General features: G+C 39.5%; 1 protein-coding gene across 1 annotated transcript in view; it reads right to left on the bottom strand.

Moving 5' to 3' along the window:
• The window catches only part of SORBS2 (sorbin and SH3 domain containing 2), a 181,540-nt gene extending 176,543 nt beyond the window's left edge, over nucleotides 1-4,997 (bottom strand). Inside the window, exon 1 of the mRNA XM_014945546.1 lies at nucleotides 4,702-4,997. The gene's annotated coding sequence lies outside the window, so the exon portion shown is untranslated. The remainder of the gene's footprint in view (nucleotides 1-4,701) is intronic.
• Nucleotides 4,998-12,428: the final 7,431 nt, after the last annotated feature.

Raw genomic sequence — 12,428 nt, 5'->3', positions numbered from 1 at the left:
GGACTTTTGAAAATGTGTGAGGAGACAGAACTACAGTATTTTCAGCATTCCAGCCCAGACTGAAACAGAATTCAGTTCCTCAAATAGCCAGTTAAACTGTAGGCTGCGCTCCCAGTTCCCATTCCAACATGTAAATCCTCAAACTACCAGAGTCTGACTCTAAACTTCAGGATACAGAAGGGAGACATAGCACATAATCACTCTCCACCTCTAACCTGTACAAGTCCTTTTCCATGCACAGAAACCAGGATCCACTTATTTCATAGAATCACAGAATGGTTAGAGTTGGAAGGGACCTTAAAGCCCATCCAGTTCCAACTCCCCCGCCCTGGGCAGGGACCCCTCCCACCAGCCCAGGTTGCTCCAAGCCCCATCCAGCCTGGCCTTGGACACCTCCAGGGATGGGGCAGCCACAGCTTCTCTGGGCAACCTGGGCCAGTGTATCTTTCTTCCTGGTACCTAATCTATATCTAACCTCTTATTTTCTCCATCACTTCTCAGCAGAAGGGGAAGGAGAAAGGTGTTGTACAACTGATTTATATGGATTTACAGAACAGTAGGGCTGACACATGAGGCCTATAAGCTTACCTTGTTTCTCACCAAGTTCATCCAGAACTTATTTGCAAAGTGAAAGTTCTAGTTACAACCATGTGAAACAAGCAATAACAGCTCAGAAGAACTAAAACACCCTTCTGCTTTTAAAAAAAAGGTTTTGTTGCCCTGTTGGTGCAGAGTAGCCACAGCTTTGTCAGAATAAAAAGCTGTGGAAGTTGAATTTCCCCCCAGCTTCTAGTATTCCCAACTAGAATAATCTGATACATGCTTGGAAAAGTGAGACTTCATAAATAGTGCTATGAAGGATGCATATAAATATGAAAATAAAATGCACGGAGAATGAAAATTTTATTGCCTGTGGAATGACTCATGGGCTTTGTATAAAGACAAATCTCAGTCGCCTGTTTACACATTGTTTCTTGTCAGAAAATTTACTTTAAGAAAATAAGTGGCAGTGAGTCAGTCTTAAGAAAACACAGAAAAAGAATTTCAGTTTCATCCCATTGTTCAGTACATTTTTGTAGATGGCAATGAAAAACACATTCCACAGCCAATTATTTTCAGTGCTTCTGCACTAAAAGTTCACTTACAGCTAATTACTAATAGAGTTTATTTTTAACAAATACTTGAGGTATACCTTGAGGTACACTTGAGGTTTTTGTTCTGACTGTAATCATCGAGTCCCCAAAGTAAATGTAGGTGAATCAATTTTTTATTTTTAATGAAAGGAAAAGAGTTTCCTTTTATTAAAAGAAAAAGAATATGAAAAGCTAGATTCACAGAGAAGAAACTTAAAATGATGATTTTTTCCCTACAAGTAAAGCATTTTCCAAGAGCCTGTGGGAAGTAGATGTTCACTGTATAAAGCTGAACATCTCCTCCTTTCAGATTTAGAATTTAGACAGAAGTTAGAAATTTGAGGGGGGAAAAAAAAATTCATTTCAAAGCTGTGCACTGCCATCAGGTCCTTAATTTAAATAATTCCTCCTACTGAAATAAAAAATTAAAGCAGCAAAGGTTTAACAGGTACCTTCTTAAATAATCAGACAGGTTTGGTTTGGGCTTTTTATGGTTTGGGCGTTTTTGGTTTTGTTTTGGTTTTTTTTTTTTTTGTTTGTTTTGGTTGGGTTTTTTTGGTTTTTTTTGTTGTTTGTTTGCCAAAACTTTTCATTAAATCCCTTAAGTTCTAATTATTTGATCTCCTGAATAAAAATAAAATTGAATTTCAAAGTTCCAAAATACATCAGGACAACATTCAGTAATCACATAGCTAAATTTTAAACAGCAAACTCTTTTACTACTTCATAGACATTTATTTTCCAAAGGAGTGGCTACAGTTAGTAAGTGAACAGGGCTGACTATAAAGTGATATGTGAAAAATTCAAATGATTTAGAAGAGGCCATGATTTTCAGGATTCTTCTCCAGTTTTTTATATTTCATTTATATTTTATGTACCTTTATGAATGAGAGCTACTAGCTCTCATTCATAGACAGAAGTTACACTGTCATATCTGATATATGTATTAAATGAAAAGCCAAGACCTGATGCATTACAGATGTTTTCATAAAGCATCAGGATTTGTGTTACAAGAGTACAGTAAGCGTGACCTCTGTTCAACTGGAGTAGTGGCATAAACTTTTATAGCTCATGATAAAAACTTTCAGTTTTCAAGCTACAATTGAATTACTGGTAACAACTCTGAACAGAGCAGTTACTCTGATTCTGGACAGTTAACACCTTTCAAGGGAATATGCGTGTCTCCAGGCTCCAAGTAAAACTTGGTCTAGGGTTCCATACTGATGCAAGATAATTTTGAAAATGCTGAGAACTTGCACTTGTCTCTTGTGCAGTAATTGAAAATCTGTTTACAAGAGAGTTGAGCATCTTTGAGGCAGTTGCAAGCATTTTGCCAGAGGATCCCCCGGACAATTGCACTATGGTTATCAGGACCCTTTCAACTGCTACCCTGAAGCATGTTGGACTCGATGAACTTGAAAGTCTTTTCCAACCTAAATGACTCTGATTCTATGTAAATGGCTATGGATAAATCCACATCAAAATGTTTTGCTGTCTATGGATTAGCCATACCCTATCACAGAGGGCAGGTGAATGATCGTGTAGCAAACAATTAGAGTAAGCGGAGGATAAATTCTGTTGGAAAGAGATAAAGCTTTTTGTCTCAGATGCACTTGTAGAAAGGCCAAGGAAATCACTGCATCTCTTACCATGGGCTTTTTGCTCCGTATTCCCTGAATAAGAACAGTTAGCAGTCCCTGCACAAAATGTACAGAACACAAATATAGCCGTTCCATCTCTACTCTTTCTTAACACAATTGTGCCCCAGGTTCCACCAGCAGGACCCTGGTGACCAAGCCTGCCTATGAGCAGCTGCTTTGAGAACATGACGATTTACACAGCAGTAACATATATACTTTGGGGACACTGCTGAGAGCTGGAAACCTGCAGGAAGAGGGCAGCCAGCTGCCCTTCTGACACTGCCAGTGAGAGCCGGAAAATATTCATAGCTAGTTTCCCAGCTCAAGGACTCCAGCAGGCATTCTACAATGAGGGAATAAAGTTTGAGTGATAATGTATGTCCTCCTTGTAAGGAACTCTGAAGCTGTTACTGTGGTCCTTGAACAAATGGAAAACTCTAGTGTTTAGGTTAAATGACAGCAGCATGAAATTTAGTGATAAACATAAGGAATTTTCAAGGAAGCCAAAGTCTGTCAAACAAAATTCCAAGCTTGTGAAGAGCTAGCCTTAACTGAATAAATTATTTTCTTATCACTTATTGTAGTTTGCTCCACACTGATGTTCTTTTAGAGCACTAGCTTTTTAAGAAAAGCATCCATTCATTACTTGCGACGCTTGAGGAACATCCGTCCGTTACATCAGCTGAGCTAAAAGATGACAAGATGACACTGCTCTCAAGCACTCACACTCTAGGGAATAGCTGCTTCAGGAAAGTTGTTCCTGCCTTTTCCTCTTGAAATTCTTCTGCAGCCAGAACTCAGTGTCAAAACTTTATAGCACTTTTGGTGCCAGAATCAGAAGTACTCAAAATCACTAGGGCAACTTATGGTGATAATACTCCCCTAAAAACACCAAGCCAAAAGTATAGCCTCATCTTTGATATCTGAAATACTACAAATAGAAATCAGAGTCAGAAGTGTAGTTTTTGTGATTGGTCACCAGTGATGTCACCTGTTCAGCAAGTTACACAATCGCATACTGTACATTCCAAACAAATGAGCAGACTCCCAGCTTTTTAGCTCAAAAGTTACCACTTCACACTTTGTCAATGATTTAGCCTCCATTGAAGGGCTACAGAAAAAGCGATACGTACATTTCTGAGACCCATCAGCTTAATCTATATATAGTCCCTTGAAAGACTGGCTTGCTAAGAGCATACTTTGGAAGAGAACAGAAAAACAACTCAGCCTCTTCTACTGCTGGGGCTCCCACCTACAGGAGATGCCAGAATTAGCACTAACATTTGGTTAAGTGGTAGGTAGGAGCCCTAACTGGGTAAGTAGCTAGATCAGTGCATAGAGAACTGTGCGATGAGAAATCAGGGTTTGGTGTGCTAGAAACTCAACAGGACCAATTACAGAATTTCTGCAAAAGCCTTGCACTACTTTTAGTGCCTTCACGTTTCACACACTTCAGAATTGCGTTAATTGACGTTTATCATTAACCTCTCACAAAATTCCTCTCAGCACCATTTCAGCAAGAGAAATCAGCGTCTCCTTTTACACTCACCTGTAAGTCTTCCAGTTACTGTAAAAGGGTACCATTGGATCTACCTTTCATAATTTCATGCTGATTTACATTTTACTACAAGGAAACTCAGACTATACGTGATGCATGCAGTTAAGATCCTTTCTGCCAGTTATAAAAAGCAATTGAAGAGTCTCTGCTCTCCTTAATGGCATCTTTCTACAGTGAATTGATGGTCAAAAGTAAATTCAAGGGCAGAAAAGTGCTTTAAAAATAAGCGTAGCCATAACAAAATCCTCCTGAAGTGCCTTGTCTGTTTTAACAAGCATTTGGTTCTGTAATAATAAACTGTCTATAAAGTTCTATTCTTGCACTAACATTTTTAGCATCGCAAAGCTTGCAGCAAACACAGATATCTTACCAGTTTGCCTGCTGGTTTCTTTTGGTTTGGTGAAACAGGACAGGAGGGACTTCAGAGCAGTGGTCAACCTGAAGAACTGGTAGCAGCACACTAACCTTTCCCCATCAAGGTCAACTTAAACTAACCTAACAGGAGTCAGCCAGAGACAGCACTTCTAAGATCTCTAAAGCCATTTACCTGCTTTAAAGGAGTTATCCAGATTCTCAGTGTACCGGTTCTAAAATTTTCCTTTACAAATAGATTTGTCCAGTCTTTTCCCTCTCAGGGGAGCTCTGCTATCCTTGAGAGCGGTGGTGCTTCCCTCACCCCCACTATATATGGTCTGTGGAGAGAAGTCAAAATACTGGTGGTACATTGGGTCACGTCTGTATCTGATCTGTCTCACTTATTTTTAAGTGCTATGGAAAATAGAGAGCAGATTTTTTTTTTTCCACACAAGTTGTACACAGCCTTATTGTGACAATCTCCAACGATTTTTTATTTTTTACAAAAATCAGATTCTCATCCTATTCTAGGTATTTTGTTGTATAAAGTAAGACAAAGCTCAGGGTGGCAACTTCTCACACTGCTGTTAATTTTAACCACCATATCAATTATGAGCTGCCATTCAAGTTAATCAAGGAATTCCATTATTATTATCATCAGGTTAAGAGAATGAGATCATCAGCACTAGTCAAGCTATAAAAAGCTGTGGCATAACTGAAAGCTGATGCAAACCTAAAGCACACTTAGAAATAAGTTTGTCTTTTTCCACACAGATCATTTAATTCTCTTAATTATCATTATGGGCACATTTGAAACAGTTACAGTTCCTTTAAAAAAAATATCTGGATTATTAATACAATGAGCAGCACTCACTGGGGGTACCCAGCATTCACAATGGTAATATTCTACACATGGGAATTATGAAAAATAGTTGTAAATGAACACTGTATTGCGGGTGACTCCCACCACATTTTACCATTATATTTGTTTTCTAAAATGCCAAGTCTTATGCCATAACGAGATTGAAAGCTACTGTTGTGGTCAAACAGATTTGCATGATGACAGAAAACATCCTGTAAGTCAAACATCATCCCAGCTCCTATCTGTGCAAAATCACCGTCCTTAGCCACGGCAAAAATTAACCCTTTTTTCTCAATAGTATATAACAAGAGGTACAATTTAGAACAGTAGGGTTGGCCAAAGTAGTAATGCAGTTAAATACATTAATTGATTTAAGATGCAGAAAAAAATTCGCTCCTTCACCACACTCACAGCTCAAGAACAACTGTAAATGGGGAGATATTTAATGTGACTTTGCATAGTCAAATTAATCTGTATCACAACTGCATATGAAGTCTTTGTGGTAAAAAAAAAGGATGCCGTTGCATTCTGTACTATATGAATACATAAGACTATCTGAAAGAAGTCAATCTAAATGTTTTAATAAAACAATGATGATATGGACCGAAACATCTTGAAAACAGATTGATTTTTTCACTTGAAATCAGTGAGTGAATTTGGATTTGTATTTTTCATCACTTACCTGCTGTATAAGGAACCACCGCCTCATTTTTGGGAGAACTTGTACACTCAGAATGAATTAAAAAAGAACATTATACTTCAGCTCTTAATTTATTTTTTCTCTTTAAAGCAATTAACTCTCTTTCTTCCCTGCTCCTCTCAAGAGGTAGGACCCAAGTCTTAACAGGAGACAGACTTCTAATTGTAAGCTGAATTCCTTTTTTTTTTTTTTTTTATTTTTTCCTGGTGGTATAGCAGCTGTTAAGGGTCAGAATGCTAAGATAGCAAAAATTTTTGCTATCACAATTTCTAGTACAACAAATGGTTTTGCCAAGCATCATTAATATACAGCATTTCTCTTATACACGCTGTACCTTTCTGGGCTTCAGGGAACAGAACATGTTTGGGAAAGACAAACAAAAAATCTTTGATCTTTGAATAACTTTCAGCAGAAAGGTAAGTCACCCCCACAGTGATTATTTCAACCTCACCAGTCTTCAATTTGATTTAAAATATCTTAATCTGAGAGTTAAAAAAAATACACAAAACCTCACTAGAAAATCCCTGAAGGGTGTAACTAAACGTAGTCCTGCTGAACAGGAACTCCCCTCAGGAGATGTGTGTTACAAGTGTAAAATAATAAAGCAACAACATGCCCCCTCTCATGAGACGAAAACACCACCTTCTATGGACTTGAGGTGACAGGATTCCCAGAATTATGATTACTGGTACCATCCATCACAAAAAAGTCTACCTACGATTTTTCATTAATAAATTTTATTGGCAAGAGCCATAAAGAACTAGAAGAGCCTTTCCTTGGCTGGAAAATGTCCTCACCATGAATTCTTATCTCCACTCACGTAATTGGATTACTGAAGTCCTAGTTTATGACAGGTAGCTCTAACCAGCTATCGTCATAAATCACAGCCCAGACTCCTTTATCTCTGGCTTAGCATCATAAACCACAATACTGACATAGCAGGTGTTTAGCAGTTTCCTCAGTCAAGATGGATTGTTGTGGCTCCCCTCCAATCACACCAGGGTTCTAAGAACTTTATTATGAAGCATTTTCTGGTCAACCATTGCTGCTATCTCTAAGTTAATCTCTTCTCTAAGATACATTTACAAGCTTCATCTCTCAGCAAGCTTCCAATGCTGAGAGATGCACATGGAAGTAAAAGGAAATAAATCCTGAAGGCTTTCAAATAATCACTACCGCACAATGACATTGTACCATTCAAACCTTATTTTTTAAAGAATATGCATATTTCAGAACACCGAAATACAAATATTAAGTGCACTAATATCTGTGTGTGTTTATGTTCGAGTAATGACTCACACAAACAGTGCCTGTTTTGCCTTACAAAGCATCAGGCTATTTGGATGTTGGAATAAAGACAAATATCCTTTATGCCTGGTGAAGTTATCATGAATTGAGGGAAGTCAGCATGTAGAGAGAAATATTCAGCAACTTTGTAGGGCTGAAATTTAACTGTGTGGGTCCAAAAGGTCCATAAGGAGGAGGCTGAGGGGAGACCTCATCACTCTCTACAACTACTTGAAAGGACACTGTAGAGAGGTTGGTGCTGGTCTCTTCTCACAGGTAATTAACAATAGAACGAGAGGGAACGGCTTCAAGCTCCAACAGGGTAGGTTTAGATTGAACATTAGGAAGGAATTCTTCACGGAGAGAGTGATAGGGCACTGGAACAGGCTGCCCAGGGAGGGGGTTGAGTCACCGTCCCTGGATGTGTTTAAGGGCCGATTAGATGCGGTACTGAGGGACATGGTGTAGGGGAGGACTTTGTCGCGTAGGGGAGATGGTTGGACTCGATGATCCCAAGGGGCTCTTCCAACCTAGACGATTCTATGATTCTATGATTCTATAAAATTACCTCAGACTTTTTGACACACCAGCTCCTTTTCTACTTTTCTGTTTTATTTTGACTATGCAAATGCATTTTTCTTTTATGTTGCCTATGCAAAGCACGTTACATTTTATATGATAAATATTTAAGTGAGTAACTGGTATTAGATGGCATACTAAACATTCTTATTGGTGTTAATCTGCATCCCTTAAACACGAAGGCAGCTTTTCTAGGGAGTTTATCACGATGCTGGGCAAATCAGCATTCCTGGCTGAGCAGCTCATTCCTGCCATTCTCAGAAGGCTCAGCTTTTGCAGAAGCCGTTCCAAGAATGAAGGCAAACGCATGCCAGGTTTCACAGCAGGTAGTCACTGCCACGGCAGCACCTCCGCTTCTCTCTTCTCCTGCTCCTGAAAACACCACCCACGGCTGAAAACTTGGGCAGGCAAACGCATGCCAGGTTTCACAGCAGGTAGTCACTGCCACGGCAGCACCTCCGCTTCTCTACTCCTGCTCCTCAAAACACCACCCACAGCTAAAAACCTGGGCGTATGTGTGATTGCCTCAGCGATAATGTGAGAAATCCAACAAAGTTAGTTGGAATAATGGAAGATGAAGCAGACTGCATTTTTCACAAGGCCAAATTGCATTGTTGTTACAGCTTTCATGCATATTAAATCTTAATTCTCTGCTTAGTTATTGAATATGATATACAATGGTAAGTCACCCCCACAGTGATTATTTCAACCTTACCAGTCTTCAATTTGATTTAAAATATCTTAATCTGAGAGTTAAAAAAAATACACAAAACCTCACTAGAAAATCCCTGAAGGGTGTAACTAAACGTAGTCCTGCTGAACAGGAACTCCCCTCAGGAGATGTGTGTTACAAGTGTAAAATAATAAAGCAACAACATGCCCCCTCTCATGAGACGAAAACACCACCTTCTATGGACTTGAGGTGACAGGATTCCCAGAATTATGATTACTGGTACCATCCATCACAAAAAAGTCTACCTACGATTTTTCATTAATAAATTTTATTGGCAAGAGCCATAAAGAACTAGAAGAGCCTTTCCTTGGCTGGAAAATGTCCTCACCATGAATTCTTATCTCCACTCACGTAATTGGATTACTGAAGTCCTAGTTTATGACAGGTAGCTCTAACCAGCTATCGTCATAAATCACAGCCCAGACTCCTTTATCTCTGGCTTAGCATCATAAACCACAATACTGACATAGCAGGTGTTTAGCAGTTTCCTCAGTCAAGATGGATTGTTGTGGCTCCCCTCCAATCACACCAGGGTTCTAAGAACTTTATTATGAAGCATTTTCTGGTCAACCATTGCTGCTATCTCTAAGTTAATCTCTTCTCTAAGATACATTTACAAGCTTCATCTCTCAGCAAGCTTCCAATGCTGAGAGATGCACATGGAAGTAAAAGGAAATAAATCCTGAAGGCTTTCAAATAATCACTACCGCACAATGACATTGTACCATTCAAACCTTATTTTTTAAAGAATATGCATATTTCAGAACACCGAAATACAAATATTAAGTGCACTAATATCTGTGTGTGTTTATGTTCGAGTAATGACTCACACAAACAGTGCCTGTTTTGCCTTACAAAGCATCAGGCTATTTGGATGTTGGAATAAAGACAAATATCCTTTATGCCTGGTGAAGTTATCATGAATTGAGGGAAGTCAGCATGTAGAGAGAAATATTCAGCAACTTTGTAGGGCTGAAATTTAACTGTGTGGGTCCAAAAGGTCCATAAGGAGGAGGCTGAGGGGAGACCTCATCACTCTCTACAACTACTTGAAAGGACACTGTAGAGAGGTTGGTGCTGGTCTCTTCTCACAGGTAATTAACAATAGAACGAGAGGGAACGGCTTCAAGCTCCAACAGGGTAGGTTTAGATTGAACATTAGGAAGGAATTCTTCACAGAGAGAGTGATAGGGCACTGGAACAGGCTGCCCAGGGAGGGGGTTGAGTCACCGTCCCTGGATGTGTTTAAGGGCCGTTTAGATGCGGTACTGAGGGACATGGTGTAGGGGAGGACTTTGTAGAGTAGGGGAGATGGTTGGACTCGATGATCCCAAGGGTCTCTTCCAACCTAGACGATTCTATGATTCTATGATTCTATAAAATTACCTCAGACTTTTTGACACACCAGCTCCTTTTCTACTTTTCTGTTTTATTTTGACTATGCAAATGCATTTTTCTTTTATGTTGCCTATGCAAAGCACGTTACATTTTATATGATAAATATTTAAGTGAGTAACTGGTATTAGATGGCATACTAAACATTCTTATTGGTGTTAATCTGCATCCCTTAAACACGAAGGCAGCTTTTCTAGGGAGTTTATCACGATGCTGGGCAAATCAGCATTCCTGGCTGAGCAGTTCATTCCTGCCATTCTCAGAAGGCTCAGCTTTTGCAGAAGCCGTTCCAAGAATGAAGGCAAACGCATGCCAGGTTTCACAGCAGGTAGTCACTGCCACGGCAGCACCTCCGCTTCTCTCTTCTCCTGCTCCTGAAAACACCACCCACGGCTGAAAACTTGGGCATATGTGTGATTGCCTCAGCGATAATGTGAGAAATCCAACAAAGTTAGTTGGAATAATGGAAGATGAAGCAGACTGCATTTTTCACAAGGCCAAATTGCATTGTTGTTACAGCTTTCATGCATATTAAATCTTAATTCTCTGCTTAGTTATTGAATACGATATACAACATTCACTAGCACCAAACCAGCAAGTTAGATTTCAGGGATGAAATACGTCAATACACCAGTACCCCCATTGTACTGTGTGCCGGGTCCAACTCTAAGGTTTCCTGAGGATTCTGTTTGCTTTTAGGTTTTGGCTGTTATTTTTATACAGTGTGTAATCTCAAAAAGTACAACGTTAAATTTATAGTCTCTATCTTGAAAGTCAGTAGAAAAGAAAGCATTGTACCTGCCTACCAGCCCTACCATGACTGAATACGTCTAATATTCTTGCTAACACCATTTGAGATCAGTTTACTAAATGAAGTTTGCCAATTTTGAAAGGAACTTTCTTAATAGCATTTTGTATTCCACCTAGACTTTTGTTCTACTGTTGGTTCTTAATATGCTGAAACATATTTAAGGAAGTTCCATCTCAACATGAGGAAAAAATTCTTTGCTTTGAGGGTACCAGGGCACTGGAGCAGGCTGACCAGAGAGGGTGTGGAGTCTCCTTCTCTGGAGATCTTCAAAGCCCACCTGGACACATTCCTGTCCAACCTGCTCTAGGTGAATTGGCTTTGGCAGGGGGGTTGGACTAGATGACGTCTAAGAGGGTGTGGAGTCTCCTTCTCTGGAGATCTTCAAAGCCCACCTGGACACATTCCTGTCCAACCTGCTCTAGGTGAATTGGCTTTGGCAGGGGGGTTGGACTAGATGACGTCTAAAGGTCCTTTCCAACACCTACCATTCTGTGACTAAATATATTTATGTATTTTAATGGTCAGTTACAAAAGATACAACAGCCATGGTTTGAAAAACAACAAGGCTAACTTGGCTAAATATATGGTTGCAAGGAATATGGTTGGTCCGTCAAAGCACAAAGACTGAAAAGACATCTCAGTCTTCCTTCCCCTTGCCTTCTCAGAGGTATCCAGTGAGAGAAGGATAAAGTAACAGAAACACATTGCAACGCAGTAAATTTCACTTAAACATAACAAAACATTACTGTGATCGAACACTGGAGGAGGTTGCCCAGAGGGAGTGTGGAATCTCCAACCTGGAGATGCTCAAAATCTGTCTGGACAGATGAAGCTCTACTGACAGAGTTTTAGGTGAAGACACTGGAAGAGATAATTCAATGCATTTCACAAACAACAATTAAAATAATCTTTCAGACTGATGGATACCCAGTATAATTACAGAAGACATCGGTATTTCCTCAGTAGAGGGATTCCTCATCGTAGGAGTATAATTCCAGTTCAGATAGAAACAGTTCATCGTAACTCCTATTACTCAAAACAAAGAAAAATCGGTATTTCCTCAGTAGAGGGATTCCTCATTGTAGGTGTATAATTCCAGTTCAGAGAGAAACAGTTCATTGTAACTCCTATTACTCAAAACAAAAACAAAAAAGCACAGCCTTTAAATACTATAGCCTTTCCTGGAAGTATTCTTTTCTTCATGCACATACGATACGCTCAAACGCTACTGGAAACTGGTAAAATGTCAATTACTGCTCCCCAGGAATCCACATTAATATTAAAGCCCCCCAATAAGTGACTCCTGAGTGTGGGAATAAGGCACTGAGAACATCATCAACATCTACACCTGTCCTGCACCATTAGAGATAAACTAC

This window comes from Calidris pugnax, unplaced genomic scaffold, assembly GCF_001431845.1.
Source record: "Calidris pugnax isolate Ruff unplaced genomic scaffold, ASM143184v1 scaffold58, whole genome shotgun sequence".
In the NCBI taxonomy this organism is placed as follows: domain Eukaryota; kingdom Metazoa; phylum Chordata; class Aves; order Charadriiformes; family Scolopacidae; genus Calidris; species Calidris pugnax.
The sequence above is the reverse complement of the archived record's forward strand: the minus strand, read 5'-3'. Positions and strand labels throughout refer to the sequence as shown.